We start from the raw sequence: 21,915 nt of genomic DNA on the forward strand, positions 1-21,915 counted from the left end.
AGAAAACAACAAAATATAAAAATGTTTTGGTTATATATTTACCAAATTTGCTAAATCTCCCACCAAAAATATTTTTCTTAGTGGAATATTTGATGTGAAGTAATCAGAATCTTGGAAAGGTCAATAATTCATAATAACATTGATTTTGGTTCAATATTATGTTTTGAACAATGACAGTTTCAAAGAAAAAAAAACAGCTTTGTTTTATTGAATTACATTTCACCTTTAAGTTTTTTTATTTCACTTTTGTTATATTTTTGTTTATTTTAATAGTATTTTTAGAATGTGCCGTGAACCTTTAAAACATTATCTGTGGGCCGCAAATGGCCTCCGGGGCACACTTTTGACACCCCTGCTATAGATAATAAAAAATTAAATCTGATAAATGTATGGATAAAAAGCAGAGCCTGGCGACGCATGGGCGTTTATCATAACTCTCTTGCTCTCTCTGTCTCTGCCCTTCCCTCACGAATGCTGCTGCGCGCACAAATTGTTTTGTTTTTAACCCCTTCTTAACCCTGAATGTACAATGAAAATACACGCAACCCTAACTCAAAATGCCGGACATTTGAGGCATTTAAGAAACTCCGTCCAGACAGCCCCGCAAAAGAGGACATGTCCGGTGAAAAGAGGACGTATGGTCAGTCTATCGTAGCGCCGTCGCTGCTAGCATGCCGTGTGTTGTGCCTCGGTGTGCATTGTTTACACAACGTGCATTACGCTACTTAATATGTCCATGTGGAAACTCGCTCGGTACACCTCCGAACCGAACCGAAACCCCCGCACTGAAACGGTTCAATACAAATACACGTACCGTTACACCCCTATTATTCATCTTTTCTGACTAAAGAAACATTAACAACAAATAGTCTGTGTTGTAAGTTGAGCTATGGTTATTTCTTTTTTCGATTTGTTTTAATGTTAATAAGCATACAATGTTATGCAGAGGTGTATTTATAACACTTTTATAGACAAACAGTGGGGTGGGCAGGGGTGCGAAATATTTTTTTCTTCCTGGGGTGCAGATAATAGAAAATAATTGAGAAGCACTGCCTTAGTCTAATGTGGGAAAACATTTTTTTTAAAGTTTGGATTCAAACATTGTTTTTAAACTCGCAAAGTTAGGAAATACATCATTTTTATTGGACATCAGCATCATTAAAGTATCCACGGCAACCAGTTACCGTAACAGTGTGTACAAAAATCAAGCGATACTACTGACCTTTGCCCCCTGTCTGTGGACCAGATGCACTTGAGCTAAATGAAAGAAATAAGAGTCAATTTAAAGTAATTAGACCATCAAAATTATATTGATATTTGTAGCTATTGCAGCCAGCCGGTACCTCAAAAGATTAAAATAAAAAAATAAACAAAAAAAACACTGACATAAACCTCACCCCAAGTCAGTGCTGTAGTTCAAACACAAACTTGAGCCTGAGCCAACAGCACCACCACTGCTTGCAGACAAGTAGTGCACGCCTATTTTGCCTCAACCGCTTGATGTGACGACGTCTGCCAAGTTTGAACTTCAAGTCAACTGTCAGCCTGCGTCAGCGTCCCCTCAACACTTGTATGGACTCACAGCGAGCCTTGTTTTATTCATTGACCTTTATTTTACTACCAATGTGCGAAATATAAAAGGTCAGTTTTTTTTAGGCTGAGGGCTCGCACCTGAATTAATCTGACAAGTCTTGTTGGAATTAGCATGAAATATATTTACTAAGATCAAATGACTTCATGGAGCTCTCAATGGAGTGTCCTTGTTGCTGCTCACATGTTTATACATGAGCTCATGTCAGCTGCACGCTGCTCATGTGACAGAATTCCTAACAAGCGAGAAATTCTCTCCGGCGGCCAATCGGAGCAGCACTTCCTGGTTAGGATGTACTTTGTATATGTACTACAAACCCCCAAAACCAGTGAAGTTGTCACGTAAAAAAAAAATACAATGATTTGGAAATCCTTTTCAACTTATATTCAATTGAATAGACTGCAAAGACAAGATATTTAACGTTTGAACTAGTAAACGTTGTTATTTTTTGCAAATATTAGCTCATTTGAAATTTGATGCCTGCAACGTGTTTCAAAAAAGCTTGCAGAAGTGGCAAAAACGACTAAAAAAGTTAAGGAATGCTCATCAAACACTTATTTGGAACATCCCACAGGTGAACAGGCCAATTGGGAACAGGTTGGTGCCATGATTGGGTATAAAAGCAGCTTCCATTAAATGCTCAGTCATTCACAAACAAGGATGGGGCGAGGGTCACCACTTTGTCAACAAATGCCTGAAAAAAATTGTCCAACAGTTTAAGAACAAAATTTCTCAACGGGCTAATGCAGGAAATTTAGAGATTTCACCATCTATGGTCCGTAATACCATCAAAAGGTTCAAAGAATCTGGAGGAATCACTGCACCTAAGCGATAATACTACGGACATTCGATCCCTCAGGCGGTACTGCATCAAAAAGCAACATCAGTGTGTAAAAAATCACCAAAGTTATTCCTGAGCGCGGCCACCATTGCTGCTCACTGCTCCCCTCACCTCCCAGGGAGTAGAACAAGGGGATAGGTCAAATACAGAGGTTCATCTCACCACACCTAGTGTGTGTGTGACTTTCAGTGGTACTTTAACTCTAACATTAAAGGATATCACCACATGGGCTCAGGAACACTTCAGAAAACCACTGTCAGTAACCACAGTTGGTCGCTACATCTGTAAGTGGAAGTTAAAACTCTACTATGCAAAGCCAAAGCCATTTATCAACAACACCCAGAAACGCTGCCGGCTTTGCTCGGCCCGATTTTATATTTTAAGAAGAGAAAGTCTAACTCGAGCACATTTGTTGCTAGTTGTTTTTAAAAAAAATTTAAAGTCATTAAAAGTCTGGAAATACTTGAAAAAAAAGTGCATTGTACAAAAACAATATAAATTATGGCAAAATTAAAAAAGAAAAAAAAATAATTATATATATATATATATATATATATATATATATATATATATATATATATATATATATATATATATATATATATATATATATATATGTCTTAATAAGGTTATCCAAAAAATAGTGCTCGATACCGTAGTAGAGCGCAATATATGTATGTGTGGGAAAAAAATCACAAGACTATTTCATCTCTACAGGCCTGTTTCATGAGGGGGGGTACCCTCAATCATCAGGAGATTTTAATGGGAGCATTCGCATACCATGGTTTATATAGGGCACAGAGTGGGTGGGTACAGGCTGGCCTAGGGGCGTGGTGATTGGCTCATGTGTTACCTAGGAGGTGTTTCCGTCTATGGCGGCATGCTGTGACAATTTCGCTGCGCTTGTTGAGGGATGACAGGTCTGGACGGTAAATAATAAACAGTTTCTCTTTCAAGCATAGGTTGCATCTTTTATTACCACTATTGTAAGGTGTGCTGGATGCAAGAATTTGCCATGTTATTGAATATTCAACATTATTGTCTTTGAGGTCCCAAATGTGTTTGCTGAGTTCTGTGGTATAACCACAACAAAACAATTGCAAATGAGCCGTCGGCCCCCAGACAGAGCGACTCCAAAACCAACAAAGACTGTAACTGTCGAAAGAAACCTGATTGCCCCCTCAACGGGGGGTGCTTACAAACATCAGTTGTCTACCAATCTAAGGTAATACGCAAGGACATTAACACATCCGACACATATGTAGGATTAACCGAGGGAGAATTCAAAACCAGATGGAACAATCACAAGGCTTCTTTCAGGAACAAAAACTTGCGAAATACCACAGAACTCAGCAAACACATTTGGGACCTCAAAGACAATAATGTTGAATATTCAATAACATGGCAAATTCTTGCATCCAGCACACCTTACAATAGTGGTAATAAAAGATGCAACCTATGCTTGAAAGAGAAACTGTTTATTATTTACCGTCCAGACCTGTCATCCCTCAACAAGCGCAGCGAAATTGTCACAGCATGCCGCCATAGACGGAAACACCTCCTAGGTAACACATGAGCCAATCACCACGCCCCTAGGCCAGCCTGTACCCACCCACTCTGTGCCCTATATAAACCATGGTATGCGAATGCTCCCATTAAAATCTCCTGATGATTGAGGGTACCCCCCCTCATGAAACAGGCCTGTAGAGATGAAATAGTCTTGTGATTTTTTTTCCCACACATACATACATATATATATATATATATATATATATATATATATATATATATATATATATATATATATATATATATATATATATATATGTATATATATATATATATATATATATATATATATATATATATATATATATATATATATATATGTATATATATATATATATATATCCATCCATTTTCTACCGCTTATTCCCTTTGGGGTCGCGGGGGGTAATGCTAATTCGTATTAACAGATTTGCCTTTTTGAAGAAAATCATATCATGGCACATTATACAAATTTCTCAATGATGTCATGGTTGCCACGCCTATAACCACGCCCCTACAGCCACAGGTATTTTGGCAGTTTAGGAGAAACCCTGTGTATATATATATATATATATATATATATATATATATATATATATATATATATATATGTATATATACATAGCCTATACATATGTATGTGTACATATGATAATAATATAATGGATATACAAACCCCGTTTCCATATGAGTTGGGAAATTGTGTGAGATGTAAATATAAACGGAATACAATGATTTGCAAATCATTTTCAACCCATATTCAGTTGAATATGCTACAAAGACAACATATTTGATGTTCAAACTGATAGACATTTTTTTTTTTTGCAAATAATCATTAACTTTAGAATTTGATGCCAGCAACACGTGACAAAGAAGTTGGGAAAGGTGGCGATAAATACTGTTAAAGTTGAGGAATGCTCATCAAACACTTATTTGGAACATCCCATAGGTGTGCAGGCTAATTTGGAACAGGTGGGTGCCATGATTGGGTATAAAAACAGCTTCCCAAAAAATGCTCAGTCTTTCACAAGAAAGGATGGGGCGAGGTACACCCCGTTGTCCACAACTGCGTGAGCAAATAGTCAAACAGTTTAAGAACAACGTTTCTCAAAGTGCAATTGCAGAAATTTAAGGATTTCAACATCTACGGTCCATAATATCATCAAAAGGTTCAGAGAATCTGGAGAAATCACTCCACGTAAGCGACATGGTCGGAAACCAACATTGAATGACCGTGACCTTCGAACCCTCAGACGGCACTGTATAAAAAACCGACATCAATCTCTAAATAATATCGCCACATGGGCTCAGGAACACTTCAGAAAACCACTGTCACTAAATACAGTTTGTCGCTACATCTGTAAGTGCAAGTTAAAGCTCTACTATGCAAAGCGAAAGCCATTTATCAACAACATCCAGAGACGCCGCCGGCTTCTCTGGGCCCGAGATCATCTAAGATGGACTCATGCAAAGTGGAAAAGTGTTCTGTGGTCTGACGAGTCCACATTTCAAATTGTTTTTGGAAATATTCAACATCGTGTCATCCGGACGCAAAGTTCAAAAGCCAGCATCTGTGATGGTATGGGGGTGCATTAGTGCCCAAGGCATGGGTAACTTACACATCTGTGAAGGCACCATTAATGCTGAAAGGTACATAGAGGTTTTGGAACAACATATGCTGCCATCTAAGCGCCGTCTTTTTCATGGGCGCCCCTGCTTATTTCAGCAAGACAATGCCAGGCCACATTCAGCACGTGTTACAACAGCGTGGCTTCGTAAAAAAAAAGAGTGCGGGTACTTTCCTGGACCGCCTGCAGTCCAGACCTGTCTCCCATCGAAAATGTGTGGCGCATTATGAAGCGTAAAATACGACAGCGGAGACCCCGGACTGTTGAACGACTGAAGCTCTACATAAAACAAGAATGGGAAAGAATTCCACTTTCAAATATTCAACAATTAGTTTCCTCAGTTCCCAATCGTTTATTGAGTGTTGTTAAAAGAAAAGGTGATGTAACAGTGGTGAACATGCCCTTTCCCAACTACTTTGGCACGTGTTGCAACCATGAAATTCTAAGTTAATTATTATTTGCAAAAAAAAAAAAAAGTTTATGAGTTTGAACATCAAATATCTTGTCTTTTTAGTGCATTCAATTGCATATGGGTTGAAAAGGATTTGCAAATCATTGTATTCCGTTAATATTTACATCCAACACAATTTCCCAACTCATATGGAATCGGGGTTTGTATAATTATTATGTATTAGAATTAAATATTAAGAGCATGTAAAAGTTCAACTCCTACCTTGTTTAATCAATCAGAAATATCAACCAGCTAAAATGTGCCAAACATAGATAAGTATGGAGAGAGTTCTTTGCATTTTTACCATCCTGCCTTGCAATGGATTTAAATAAGTGTAATTGAATATCTTTTTATTGTGGTTGGCTGTTTTTTGTAATATGCAAAGGGTGAGCAGGTTGTGTTATATGTGATATGTTTGTTGACTTTTTATGCTGATTACTTTTTTTTCCTGCACCATGACTATAGAAGGTTGTTTGGATTGGGTCACATATTTTTTAGTTGAACTGTTTTTTTGTTTTTAACTCACATAATACATTTTACAAAATGTAGAACAATATTTTTCCATGCATGTTCAAAGATAGTAACCGAAAAAAGCAAAAAACACTGATGTGTGACAAATTACTTTACGGTTTCTTTTCTCTTGTTTTTTGGTCAAATCACATGACAGCATATTATGAGTAATAGACAAAACTTAGACAAACTTTAATGATCCACAAGGGGAATTGTTCTTTTTTTTTTTTTTTTAGACTTAGAAATATTTTACTTATAAATATTCCGATATGTAATTGTGCAACATTACTGCATTGGTGTCTGCTGAGCATCCCCCTGGCTGATGTCCTCCTCCACACTGTAGTCCAGCACGGAGCCCACACCAAAGGCCAGGTTCTTCCGGATCAGCGGCTTGATGGCCTTGTGGTCCTCGCCGGCCACAAACTGGCTGTAAAAGGTAATCTTCATCAGCTGATCAAAGGCCTTCTGACCCAGCACCTTCTTCCCAAAATCCATGATCTGAGCAGAGCGAGAGACACAATGATGTAACCTGATGGCGTTCATGAATCATTCAAACACGTCCGCTCCCGGTGGTGTGTTAGAGAGATTTTCCTCAGCTTTGAACACACAGCCTGAGTTTGATTGCCGAGAATCCCGGTTTATATCCTGGCGCATGCAAGGACTCATCAGGACTATTTGACAACGCTTAAGATGATGCAAGACGCCGCTTCGCAGGCACGTCAGTCACAATGTCCCCGGAGCTGCAGTTTGAGTCTCGGCATGTTTTGAAAGGAACCGGCTCGCCTGACAAGACCGCCAGTGAAAAAGTTGAAGCAGCAATGTACTCGCTCATTAGGAAGTCTCAACTTCCCTAAAACACCGACACATATAGAAATATGTCAAGTATGAAATGTAATGATAAACGGTATTAATGATACCTCCCGTCATATTAATCATCCCGATTCCAAATCGATTCATACTGATTTTCCATACGAATAGAATATAAAGTACTTTATTGATCCCTGGGGGAAATTCAGCACCACAGTTCGCTCACAATAAACAATAAACACTTAGGTATTTTTTACATGTGAATAATATAACTACAGTATATTATACAGCATTATTCACATGTGAATAATATAAATACAGTCTATTATACAGCATTATTCACTCGTGAATAATATAAATACAGTTATATACAGTTATACAAATAAGAATCAATTTCTTAAAATACCTTTTTAGACCATCTCTATGCAACGAGAAGAATATTTTATTTTAACCTGTAACCTGTTTTGAAAAATGTTAATTATACCAAATTAGGGTTGTCCAGATACCAATATTTTGGTAGAAGTACCAAAATGTATTTCGACACTTTTTTATGTTTTTTGATACTTTTTGATACTTTTCGATACTTTTCTAAATAAAGGGGATCACAAAAAATGGCATTATTGGCTTTATTTTAACAAAACATCTTAGGGTACATTAAACATATGTTTATTATTGCAATTTTGTCTTTAAATAAAATAGTGACCATACTAGACAACTTGTCTTTTAGTAGTAAGTAAACAAACAAAGACTCCTAATTATTCTGCTGACATATGCAGTAACATATTGTATCATTTATCATTCTATTATTTTGTCAACATTATGAACAACAAGTGGTAGAAAATGGATTATTAATCCACTTGTTCATTTACTGTTAATATCTGCTTATTTTTTTTAAACATGTTCTATCTACACTTCTGTTAAAATGTAATAATCACTTATTCTTCTGTTGTTTGATACTTTACATTAGTTTTGGATGATACCACACATATAAGTATCGATCCGATACCAAGTATTTACAGGATCATACATTGGTCATGTGTCCAGGGACATATTTCCTGAGATTATGTTTATAAACTCAGGAAATATGTCCCTAAGTCTTAAAACATTAGCTTTGGATGATACCACAAATTTAGGTATTGATCCGATACCAAGTACAAAACCCAAAACCAGTGAAGTTGTCACGTTGTGTAAATGGTAAATAAAAACAGAATACAATGATTTTCAAATCTTTTTCAACTTATATTCAATTGAGTAGACTGCAAAGACAATATATTTAACATTCAAACTGTAAAACTTTATTTTTTGCAAATATTAGCTCATTTGCCTGCAAGGTGTTTCAAAAAACCTGGCAAAAGTGGCAAAAAAGACTGAGAAAGTTGAGGAATGCTCATCAAACACTTATTTGGAACATCCCACAGGTGAACAGGCAAATTGGGAACAGGTGGGTGCCATGATTGGGTATAAAGGCAGCTTCCATGAAATGCTCAGTCATTCACAAACAAGGATGGGGCGATGGTTACCACTTTGTGAACAAATGCATGAGCAAATTGTCCAACAGTTTAAGAACAACATTTCTCAACAAGCTATTGCAAGGAATTTAGGGATTTCACCATCTACGGTCCGTAATATCATCAAAAGGTTCAGGGAATCTGACGAAAATCACAGCACGTACGCGATGATATTACGGACCTTCGATCCCTCAGGCGGTACTGCATCAAAAAGCGACATCAGTGTGTAAAGGATATCACCACATGGGATTAGGAACAATTCAGAAAAACACTGTCAGTAACTACAGTTGGTCGCTACATCTGTAAGTGCAATTTAAAACTGTACTATGCTAAGCCAAAGCCATTTATCAACAACACCCAGAAACGCCGCCGGTTTCGCTGGGCCCAAGCTCATCTAAGATGGACTGATGCAAAGTGGAAAAGTGGTCTGTGGTTTGACAAGTCCACATTTCAAATTGTTTTTGGAAACTGTGGACGTTGTGTCCTCCGGAACAAAGAGGAAAAGAACCATCCGGATTGTTATATGTGCAAAGTTCAAAAGCCAGCATCTGTGATGGTATGGGGGTGTATTAGTGCCCAAGGCATGGGTAATTTGCACATCTGTGAAGGCACCATTAATGCATTAATGCTGAAAGGTACATACAGGATTTGGAACAACATATGTTGCCATCCAAGCAACGTTCTCATGGACACCCGTGCTTATTTCAGCAAGACAATGCCAAGTTACAACAGCTGTGTTACAACAGCTGTGTTACAACAGCAAGGCTTTGTAGTAAAAGAGTGCGGGTACTAGACTGGCCTGCCTGTAGTCCAAACCCGTCTCCCATTGAAAATGTGTGGCGCGATGAGAAGCACCACATACCACAACGGAGACCCCGGACTGTTGAACAACTTAAGCTGTACATCAAGCAAGAATGGGAAAGAATTCCACCTGAAAAGCTTCAAAAATTGGTCCCCTCAGTTCCCAAACATTTACTGAGTGTTGTTATAAGGAAAGGCCATGTAACAGAGTGGTAAAAATGCCCCTGTGACAATTTTTTTGCAATGTGTTGCTGCCATTAAATTCTAAGTCAATAATTATTTGCAAAAAAAATATTTTCTCAGTTCAAACATTAAATATCTTGTCTTTGCAGTCTATTCAATTGAATATAAGTTGAAAGGGATTTGCAAATCATTGTATTCTGTTTTTATTTACCATTTACACAACATGCAAACTTCACTGGTTTTGGGTTTTGTACTTATAATTTAACAGAATATATATTGTGAAAATATATGGAAGCATGTGTAAATCACAAAGATAAGTGTCAAGGTTTAGGTCAGACTGATTACAAAAATAAATACTAATCAAATATATTGCAAAAGTAGGGACTCAAAAAAACTGTGTAATGCTAAAATAAATAAATGATTACTAAATTGATCATAAATACTAATATGTATTTTTCTTAAAAAAACGTTAAGAAAATTTAAGCACAAATAAAATACAGCTTCACATGTTTAGTCATATTTTTGCGCATAAAAAATAAACTTATTTAGCTTTAGATTTTTTCTGTTTGTTTGAAATTGTCATTACTGCCACAAGTGGTGGAAAAGTGTATTACATGGATTACCACTGAGGCCCATAGCCGATAAACAGATATGTTTTATATTTGCGGCACAACAATGGCCCTAAAGTTAAGAAACACTGACCTACAGTAGAGGTAGTTTGCTTGAGTCTGCTCTCAGTGCTGCTGGAGTGATCGCCGTACTGTAAGATGGCACCGATTACGCAATTTCCGCAAACGGGTGCAGACTGCAAACTTATTTGTTCATCTAGTCCAGTGTGTAAATCAGACCTGGGCCCGGGGGCCGCACGTGGCCCGTTAAACCCTTCAATCTGGCCCGCCGGACATTCCCAAATATTTTTTTTAGATCTTTAAGATGGAAACTGCAGCTGCCATTATGATGTGGACTGATGTTTTCAAATGACTGTAAGTCTTGAACTATACAAAGTATTTCAATACTTGGAATCTGCGCTTTTGCATGATATACTAGTTACTATGGTAATCTAATTAGTTACTATGGTAATCTACGTCACAGATTTTTTCAACAAAGTTCTAAAGCTCAGTGATGTATCAGATTGTAGGTGGGGGGTTTTTTTTTACCCTTCGCGTTCATATTTCACTATGTTTGTTGAATTTTTGTTGCGTTTCGCTTGATTGTAAAATATGTCAATTGAGAGGGGGTGTGACGTTCATATGTTGTCAATATTCAGTGTTGTATCCTTCATAGTTAATAACCTTATATCATGCTGCACCTTCATACAGTGTACTTAATGTAGTATTGAGTGAGGAACTAAAAGCTGTGCATGACTGGACAGTATGTAAGAGACTTGTCCTTAACATCTCAAATACAAAAAGTATTGTATTGGGGACTAGGCAAGGGTTATCTTGTGACCCAAAGTTGGATCTGAGGCTAGGTATCTCAACAGTTCAACAGGTCAGAAGTGCCAAGCTCCTTTGAGTGATACTGGACTGCACACTATGCTGGTCAAATCGTATCAGTGATATAGTTACAAAGATGGGAAGGGCTGTTGGTATTTCCAGAAAATGTGCTGCTTTTGTTGATCCCCCTCTTCTTTGTCATACTGTTAAGAGTTCAATCTTGTGTCAACTTGACTATTGTTCTACAGTCTGGGCGTCTGCTGCAAGTGGTGAGATCAGTAAGCTCCAGATTGTCCAGAATAGGGCAGCAAGGCTGGTTCTGGGTTGTTCACTAAGAACCAATGTTAACCAAATGCATGCTTCTCTTTCCTGGCTAACAATGCAGAACAGGTTGTCAGCTAATACTCTTATATCGTTAAAATCAGTAACCGGTAGTAAAACTCCTGCTTTTCTCATGGCCCAAGTAGTTCACAGTAGCACTATACATAATCATAATACCAGGGCGTCCAGTGAGGGGCATTTTGTACTCCTTCGTCCCAGGAAGAATGCTTTGCGGAAATCTGCATCACTCTGGAATAACCTGCCTCAAATTCTCACCGGCATTGAAAGTAAACAGGTTTTTAAAAAGAAAGTAATATTTTATCTGAGTCTTTAAATTAGTTTGCTCGTTGATGATTTGTTTGGTTTTATATTGTGTAGTTATATTTATATGGTAATTATTATTCTGTAAATGTAAATTGTTTGCTTGTTTTCTTATTTTGATTTTTTTTCTGTATTGTGTAGTTATAATTATATGCTTTTACTTGTGATTGTATTGAATTGTGGACCCCAGGAAGACTAGTGGGTTGTTGTGGCAACCAGCTAATGGGGATCCTTAATAAAAATAAAAATACAATTGTAAATCTCACATTCTTTATTTTCATGTACATTCTAGGTGTCTCATTCCGTAAAATAAATTTAAATTTCATTCCGTTTTTTTCAGGCTGTCTGTCATAAGGTTTTTAGCATTCAGACATTGTTGTGAGGTTTTGTATTAGTGTTCCTAAAAATCAGATATAAAGGCCCCCAGAGAATTTTTTTTCTCTCAAATTAATTGCTCAGGCCTGATGTAATAGTGGTTAGAGTGTCTGTCCTGAGATCGGTAGGTTGGGAGTTCAAATCCCGGCCGAGTCATACCAAAGACTATAAAAATGGGACCCATTACCTCCCTGCTTGGCACTCAGCATCAAGGGTTGGAATTGGGGGTTAAATCACCAAAATGATTCCCGGGCGCAGCCACCGCTGCTGCCCACTGCTCCCCTCACCTCCCAGGGGGTGATCAAGGGTGATGGGTCAAATGCAGAGAATAATTTCGCCACACCTAGTGTGTGTGTGACAATCATTGGTACTTTAACTTTACCTTTAAATGGACAACAAACATTGCCGGGATATTATCCAACTGCATCTCAGTTCAGGTCCGAATTATGATGCATACATTATGATGTTCCGGAAGGAATTCTCAAAATCTGGACCTCATTGTTTCATCAGCTAGCATATTTGGAGATTCCACTTGTACAGAAATGGAGTCAAGAGAAGAGGAAGAATGAGATGGTATTCCATGGCGATCACTGAGTATGTTTGACAGTGTTGAGGCGAAATGCAAGCAAGAAGGTCCGCACTAGGGTTGTACGGTATACCGGTACTAGTATAGTATCACGGTACTAATGAATCAAAAACAGTACTATACTCTGTTTGAAAAGTACCGGTTCACCATTTTTTTTTTAACGGGCAGGACGGCGCGTCGTCACGTCATGACATTGCTGGTTTTACGAGCAGAGGAGCATGTTCGGCAGCGCGCACACACGGAGTACTTACAAGCAGACACAGTGTGTAGACAGAAAAGGGAGAACGGATGCATTTTGGCTTAAAAACTAAAGATAAAGGTGAAGTTATAACACTGAAACGCCCTCAGGAAGAAGTGCTTTAAGACATGGCTAGCTAGCTAGCAGCTAATACCCATCCGCAGTCTGCAGTGTTTTAGCTACTTCCAAATCACTAACCCTGGCCTCCATGGCGACAAATAAAGTAAGTTTCTTACAAGTATCATCCCTGCAGGACGAGGAATAGCTAAACATTATCATGTCTTGTGATCATGTTTTGTTTAGTTATGTTCTGTTTCGTTAAAACTCCATAGTTTCTGTTTTTTCACTCCCTTGTTTTGTCACCATGGCGACCCATTAGTTTTCACCTGTCGTCATGAGACTCACGCACCTGTTGTCAATTACGTCACTATTTTTTAAGCCGATAGTTGCCAGGAAGTCAGCCTGGCGACATTACCCCTGTTACTCCTATGATTACGTGTTCCATGCCATAGTGCTCATGCCATTGCTCTGTTGTTTTGACTTTTCACGCCACAGTAAGGTTTTTGTTTATGACCATATTTCAGGCTATGTGTTTACGTTTTTGTTCCTACGCTAAGTTGTCTCCGCCTTGTGCGCGCCATTTGTTTGTACTTTGTTAGTGTTAAATTAAATCATGTCTTTACCTTCACGCCATGTCCGGTCCAGTTGATTTGCACCACGGGAAAACATTCATCGCAGCGAGCTGCGAAAGCCTCGCAATAAGCTGCTCCAAAGTCCTTGTCATGACAAACATGCTTCACTACACACCCTTGGAGGATACAATTGCTCACTGGCGTCACCGCTAACAAAAGCGAGCAGTCCGAAATGCCAAATGCCATGTGTGGATCTACACCTGACATCTATTGTAATGATACCAAGTACAAGAGTGTATCTAGTCGATACTACTATGATTTTATTGATATTTTTTAACGTCACAAAATCTTTTTTCCTTTTTTTAAGATTTAGGGACATATTTCTTGAGTTTATAAACATAATCTCAGGAAATATGTCCCTGGACACATGAGGATTTTGAATATGACAAATGTATGATCTTGTAACTACCTGGTATCAGATCGATACCTAAATGTGTGGTATCATCCAAAACTATTGTAAAGTATCAAACAACAGTAGAATAAGTGATTATTAAATTTTAACAGAAGTGTAGATAGAACATGTTAAAACAGAAAATAACCAGATATTAACAGTAAATGAACAAGTGGATTATTAATCCATTTTTTTACAGTTTGTCCTTCATAATGTTGACAAAATAATAGAATGATAAATGACACAATATGTTACTGCATACGTCAGCAGACTAATTAGGAGCCTTTGTTTGATGACTTACTACTAAGCATGTTCACTATTTTATTTAAGGACTAAATTGCAATAATAAACATATGTTTAATGCACCTAAATATTTTTTGTTCAAATAAAGCCAATAATGCCGTTTTTTGTGGTCCCCTTTATTTAGCAAAGTATCGAAAAACATTTTGGTACTCGGTAACAATATTGGTATCGGGACAACCCTAGTATGTATACATAAATGTATGTATATATTTATATTTGCATGTATGTATATTTACACATATGTATGTATATATGTATATATAGATAGATAGATAGATATATATATATATATATATATATATATATATATATATATATATATATATATATATATATATATATATATATATATATATATATATATATATATATATATATATATATATATATATATATATATATATGTGTGTGTCTATATATAGCTGACCAGTTATGTAGAACTGATGTGACAATGACTCAAGTCTCTAAAAAGGGATTTATAGCATTCACAATGAAAATGTAACTTTGTTCAATCTTTTCAAGTTGTTGTTTGATACCAAGTGTTGATGTCAGTATTTGGCTATCACTATACATATTACATGTTGCAAGATACTGTGAAGTAGAATAATAATCAATTTTTACAGTTTGTCCCTCACAATGTTGACAAAATAATAGAATGATAAATGACACAATATGTTACTTGCATACGTCAACAGACTAATTCGGAGTCTTTGTTTACTTGCTACTAAAAGACAAGTTGTCTAGTATGTTCACTATATTATTTAATGACTAAATTAAAAAAAGAAACATGTTTAATGCACCTAAATATTTTTTGTTCAAATAAAGCCAATAATGAAATTTTTTGTGGTCCTCTTTATTTAGAAAAGTACTCAGTAACATTATTGGTATCGGGACAACCCTAGTATGTATACATATATTTATATATATATTCATATGTGTATGTATGTATATTTACATATATGTATGCATATATGCATACATACATATTTATATATATGTGTGTGTCTATATATGGCGGACCAGTTATGTAGAACTGATGTGACAATGACTCAAGTCTCTAAAAAGGATATATAGCATTCACAATGAAAATGTAACTTTGTTCAATCTTTTCAAGTTGTTGTTTGATACCAAGTGTTGATGTCAGTATTTGGCTATCACTACACATATTACATGTTGCAAGATACTGTGGAGTAGATTAATAATCCCTTTTTACAGTTTGTCCATCATAATGTTGACAAAATAATAGAATGATAAATGACACAATATGTTACTGCATACGTCAGCAGACTAATTAGGAGTCTTTGTTTGTTTACTTGCTACTAAAAGACAAGTTCTCTAGTATGTTCACTACTTTATTTAAGGACTAAATTACAATAATAAACATATGTTTAATGTACCCTAAGATTTTTTGTTAAAATAAAGCCAACAATGCCATTTTGTTTGGTCCCCTTTATTCAGGAAAGTATTGAAAAGTATTGAAATACATTTTGGTACCGGTACCCAAATATTGGTATGGGGTCAACACTAGTCTGCACAAACATGGCTGCTGGCATGTCTGGAAAAACAAGTTGTAATGTGAGAGAGGTGGGAGTAATCACACAGCTTGGGGCTGCACTTGTTTTGGAGAAGCTCCAAGCAACTTATGCAATAGCTGCAATATGTCAGAATTATTATGAGATGTTGGAGTGTTTTACTGTATGTATTAGGTAGGCTACTCCATCAAAACACCACTGTATATTTGTATTTAAAAAAAACATGCAAGTCCAAATATTATTGAAGAAATGATTGCAGTAATATCATTCCTAATGTTTCAGAATGATCATAAACATAACAAGTGAGTAGTTTCACAGTATGACTACATTACCTCTTCGTTCTTGTCAACCAGGAAGTCGTAAGAGCACATCTTGAGAACCAGCAAACTTCTTAATATCTCCAACGAATCTTTACTCTTGTAAGCCTCTCTGGTCTGTTCGAAGTCTACGCGGATTCCCTCACCGGTCCGTCCGGTGCCATCACCGCCGACGTCAACCTGTGTGTGGGCTTGGCTCGCCGCTGCCGGTGTTGTGCCGGAAAACGCACCCCTGCCATAATATGCACCCCCTGACGCGGGAGCGCGCTTACGTCACTCGATTGCATCACTCGTCTCGAAAAGTATATCTAACTCGGCTGTTGGCTGAAATAGCCTCTTTTAAATCGCCTCTTTCGGCATAAAAAAGTACATAAAGTGAAATAATCCAAGTTTTCTTTACTTGTGCTTTACTTGTGGATGAATTAAAAATTGTGAGCCTTTAATGATTTCGCCGTCATTCAAGTGGCTGAAATCGCCTCTTTCGGCATAATAAAGTACATAAAGTGAAATTATCCTTATTTGTGGATGGATTCCAAATTGTGAGCATTTAATGATTTCGCCGTCATTAGATCAGATAAGGCGAAAACAACCAATTAATATTGGAATATTTGCTGTCCCGAAAATGTAGTATTGTCTACCAATTGACAGCTATACTGTAAAGAATATGTACACCAAAGTAAACCTCTATATGTACTTTTTTAGAGACATCAAGAAGAACGAATGTTTGCTGCTTCATTCGACGTGTTGTCGTGATCCTATACTCGTATTTTAAAAATATTACATTTTCTTTAACTTTAAGGAGCTCATGGGTGGATGGATGAATAAATAAATGAATACATCTGATGTCTACCTTTGATTTGGTTTTAAGAAGTTTCAAATTGAACATTCACAAATAACGTTACCAAAAGTACCCGAAGTACCAGAGGCGGAGTTATGGGGGGGGTGCATTTCCCACCTGCCATAAAATGCACCCCCCATCTATCTCTGGTTAGGAAGGTCCTAGAGACATGAAACTCACCCTGGTTACTCATCATAGCCCCCCCGGTATACACTGAAAACCATGTGAAAATTGGACTACCAGAACTGGAGTTATGGGGGGGGGGGTGCATTTCCCACCTGCCATAAAATGCACCCCCCATCTATCTCTGGCTAGGAAGGTCCTAGAGACATGAAACTCACTCTGGTTACTCATCATAGCCCCCCCGGGTATACACTGAAAACCATGTAAAAATTGGACTACCAGAAGTGGAGTTATGGGGGGGTGCATTTCCCACCTGCCACAGAATGCACCCCCCATCCATCTCTGGCTAGGAAGGTCTTAGAGACATGAAACTCACCCTGGTTACTCATCATAGCCCCCCAGGTATACACTGAAAACCATGTGAAAATCGGACTTACAGAACTGGAGTTATGGGGGGGGTGCATTTCCCACCTGCCATAAAATGCACCCCCCATCTATCTCTGGCTAGGAAGGTCCTAGAGACATGAAACTCACCCTGGTTACTCATCATAGCCCCCCCGGTATACACTGAAAACCATGTGAAAATTGTACTACCAGAACTGGAGTTATGGGGGGGGTGCATTTCACACCTGCCACAGAATACACCCCCTATCTATCTCTGGCTAGGAAGGTCCTAGAGACATGAAACTCACCCTGGTTACTCATCATAGCCCCCCCGGTATACACTGAGAACCATGTGATGATCAGACTACCAGAAGTGGAGTTATGGGGGGGGTGCATTTCCCACCTGCCATAAAATGCACCCCCCATCTATCTCTGGCTAGGAAGGTCCTAGAGACATGAAACTCACCCTGGTTACTCATCATAGCCCCCCCGGTATACACTGAAAACCATGTGAAAATTGGACTACCAGAACTGGAGTTATGGGGGGGGGTGCATTTACCACCTGCCACAGAATGCACCCCCCATCTATCTCTAGCTAAGAAGGTCCTAGAGACATGAAACTCACCCTGGTTACTCATCATAGCCCCCCCGGTATACACTGAAAACCATGTGAAAATTGTACTACCAGAACTGGAGTTATGGGGGGGTGCATTTCACACCTGCCACAGAATACACCCCCTATCTATCTCTGGCTAGGAAGGTCCTAGAGACATGAAACTCACCCTGGTTACTCATCATAGCCCCCCCGGTATACACTGAGAACCATGTGATGATCAGACTACCAGAAGTGGAGTTATGGGGGGGGTGCATTTCCCACCTGCCATAAAATGCACCCCCCATCTATCTCTGGCTAGGAAGGTCCTAGAGACATGAAACTCACCCTGGTTACTCATCATAGCCCCCCCGGTATACACTGAAAACCATGTGAAAATTGGACTACCAGAACTGGAGTTATGGGGGGGGGTGCATTTACCACCTGCCACAGAATGCACCCCCCATCTATCTCTAGCTAAGAAGGTCCTAGAGACATGAAACTCACCCTGGTTACTCATCATAGCCCCTCGGGTATACACTGAAAACCATGTAAAAATTGGACTACCAGAAGTGGAGTTATGGGGGGGTGCATTTCCCACCTGCCACAGAATGCAGCCCCCATCTATCTCTGGCTAGGAAGGTCCTAGAGACATGAAACTCACGCTGGTTACTCATCATAGCCCCCCGGGTGTACACTGAAAACCATGTGAAAATTGGACTACCAGAACTGGAGTTATGGGGGGGGGGGGGTGCATTTCCCACCTGCCATAAAATGCACCCCCCATCTATCTCTGGTTAGGAAGGTCATAGAGACATGAAACTCACCCTGGTTACTCATCATAGCCCCCCCTGTATACAGTGAGAACCATGTAAAAATTGGACCTCCAGAGGTGGAGTTATTTGCATTTTCAGGCAGGACGTTCAGGCCAGCTGCCTGAGAATGCACCCCCTATGTTTTTCTTGGTATGTACAGTGTCCCCAGCTCTTGGTACATGGGACTTCTCTAACAAAGTTTACCTCACAATAGAGATAAAGTCCCTGTCACACCAAACATCATAAATACATCGGTATTACGATAATATAATCTGAAACCAGTCTTGTAATTAAATAGGTTTTTTCAGGTCAGAGGAGAAGAAATATAATTTCTTATCAAACAAGGTATAATGCAATGTATTTTAATACAAACAAATAACAAAATCCACCAATAGTTAAATAATTTATATATACAATATTCAAAGTCAAACGTCAAATAAAGTGAACACAAAGACAATCAATCAATCAATCAATCAATCAATGTTTATTTATATAGCCCTAAATCACAAGTGTCTCAAAGGGCTGCACAAGCCACAACAACATCCTCGGTACAGAGCCCACATAAGGGCAAGGAAAACTCACCCCAGTGGGACGTCGATGTGAATGACTATGAGAAACCTTGGAGAGGACCGCATATGTGGGTAACCCCCCCCCCTCTAGGGGAGACCGAAAGCAATGGATGTCGAGTGGGTCTATCATAATATTGTGAGAGTCCAGTCCATAGTGGATCCAACATAATAGTAAGAGTCCAGTCCATAGTGGGGTCAGCAGGAGACCATCCCGAGCGGAGACGGGTCAGCAGCGCAGAGATGTTCCCAACCGATGCACAGGCGAGCGGTCCACCCCGGGTCCCGACTCTGGACAGCCAGCACTTCATCCATGGCACCCGGACCTGTGCCCCCTGCCCCCTCCACAAGGGAGAGGGGAGCAGAGGAGAAAAAAAAAGAAACGGCAGATCAACTGGTCTAAAAAGGGGGTCTATTTAAAGGCTCGAGTATACAAATGAGTTTTAAGATGGGACTTAAATGCTTCTACTGAGGTAGCATCTCTAACTGTTACTGCTAGAACATTCCATAGTACTGGAGCCCAAATAGAAAACGCTCTATAGCCCGCAGACTATCGCTGGCTAGTTCTAGCTTAACTGACTCAAAATAGAACACTTTTTTGTAATAAAATGTAACTCCTCATAAAAAACTATACATCTATCAACAGAAATATTATTATATATTGGGCAGAAGGGGATAACATAAATATAGTTTAATGCTTCCAACACTCCCCTCATCATGAACACGCAGGGCACAGGTAATCCCCATCCACATCTGGCCTCAGGACACACTCGTGGTGAAACCACCTATCACAGATGTCACAGCAGATCTAAGGTGGGGGAGGAGGATGGAGGTGAGGAGGCAGATAAGTTGGGCCATTAAATGTATATAAATTCCGAATTTAAATAATTCATCATTATCACTGTTACAGCTCCATATCGAGACTTCACAGCCACAGAATCCACTTGCTCATACTACACATGAAATGGACTGAGACCTTTTTCCAGCTTCTGAATGAAATGAGGGAGTAGGTCATGGAAGAGTTCAGTAAACTGTTCTGTATTTGTTGGTTTCACTAACATTTGTAGGGCTTATTACAATTTTTTATTTTTTTACCTCTTTATCATTCAACCAATTTGTACACAAACACATTAAAACAGAAGGTACACTGTTTGAACTCATACGCATTATGCATTGTCACCAAAATACATTTCATTTTACTACAATAATGATGTTATCTACGCCCTGCTATTTCACAGCCTGACTGTATTGCACAGTGAAAACGTACCCATTGAGGGTTATCGCTCTCCTCCATCCCACAGCTGTGACAGACCTTGCTGAGATCATCTGTTCCGAAAAAGAGTATGCATCAATATTCAGTCTCGAATTTCTTCAAATATCTTGCTGAAATTAAAATAAACTCTAGTAATATGTAATTGTATTAAGCTGTGCTGATTATTTGATTTAATCTGTGCCATCAATATTTTTTATGGTTTGAAAATGTTAGTGGCAAACCTCATTTGCAATACGTCATCATTTACCGAGAAAAAAATCTGTTTTTAAATGTGTTAAAGTAAAGCAATATGTTAAGCAGTCAACCAATTTTCAAATTCTTAAAATCAAGACTGTCTTGTTTTACCTGGAGCAGGGGTCCCCAAACTACGGCCCACGGGCTGGATCCGGCCCCCCAGCATCCAAAATCCGGCCCACAGGAAGTCCCAAGTTAAACAAAAAGTTTTAATTTTTAATTTTTTAATTTTATTTTTTTTAAATCTTTCTTTTCTAATCCATTTTCTACCGCTTGTTACTCTTGGTGTCTCCTAGCTGCTCAGGCAAATCATATTGTCTAAAAATGAATTTTCCCATAGATAACGTGACAATGTTAAATGTTGATGAACATCAATGTTAATTGATGTTAAATGACAAAACAGATTATAAAGACAATGTATATATGTATATATACTTACATATATATACATATATATATATGTATATATATATATATATATATATATATATATATATATATATATATATATATATATATATATATATATGTATACACACATATATAGACATTTTTAGAACAGCAATATCCCCCCCACTGCAAGGAAAGGGCTATGATGAGTACCGTAACCAGGGTGAGTTTCATGTCTCTAGGACCTTCCTAGCCAGAGATAGATGGGGGGTGTATTCTGTGGCAGGTGGGAAATGCACCCCCCCATAACTCCAGTTTTG

At 38.3% G+C, this 21,915-nt stretch overlaps 1 pseudogene; it reads right to left on the reverse strand.

Moving 5' to 3' along the window:
- LOC133620361 (proline dehydrogenase 1, mitochondrial-like) overlaps positions 1-16,521 on the reverse strand; it is a 52,918-nt pseudogene extending 36,397 nt beyond the window's left edge.
- Between the last annotated feature and the right edge of the window lie 5,394 nt (positions 16,522-21,915).

The sequence above is a fragment of the Nerophis lumbriciformis genome, linkage group LG24, assembly GCF_033978685.3.
Source record: "Nerophis lumbriciformis linkage group LG24, RoL_Nlum_v2.1, whole genome shotgun sequence".
NCBI classification, from domain to species: Eukaryota; Metazoa; Chordata; class Actinopteri; order Syngnathiformes; family Syngnathidae; genus Nerophis; species Nerophis lumbriciformis.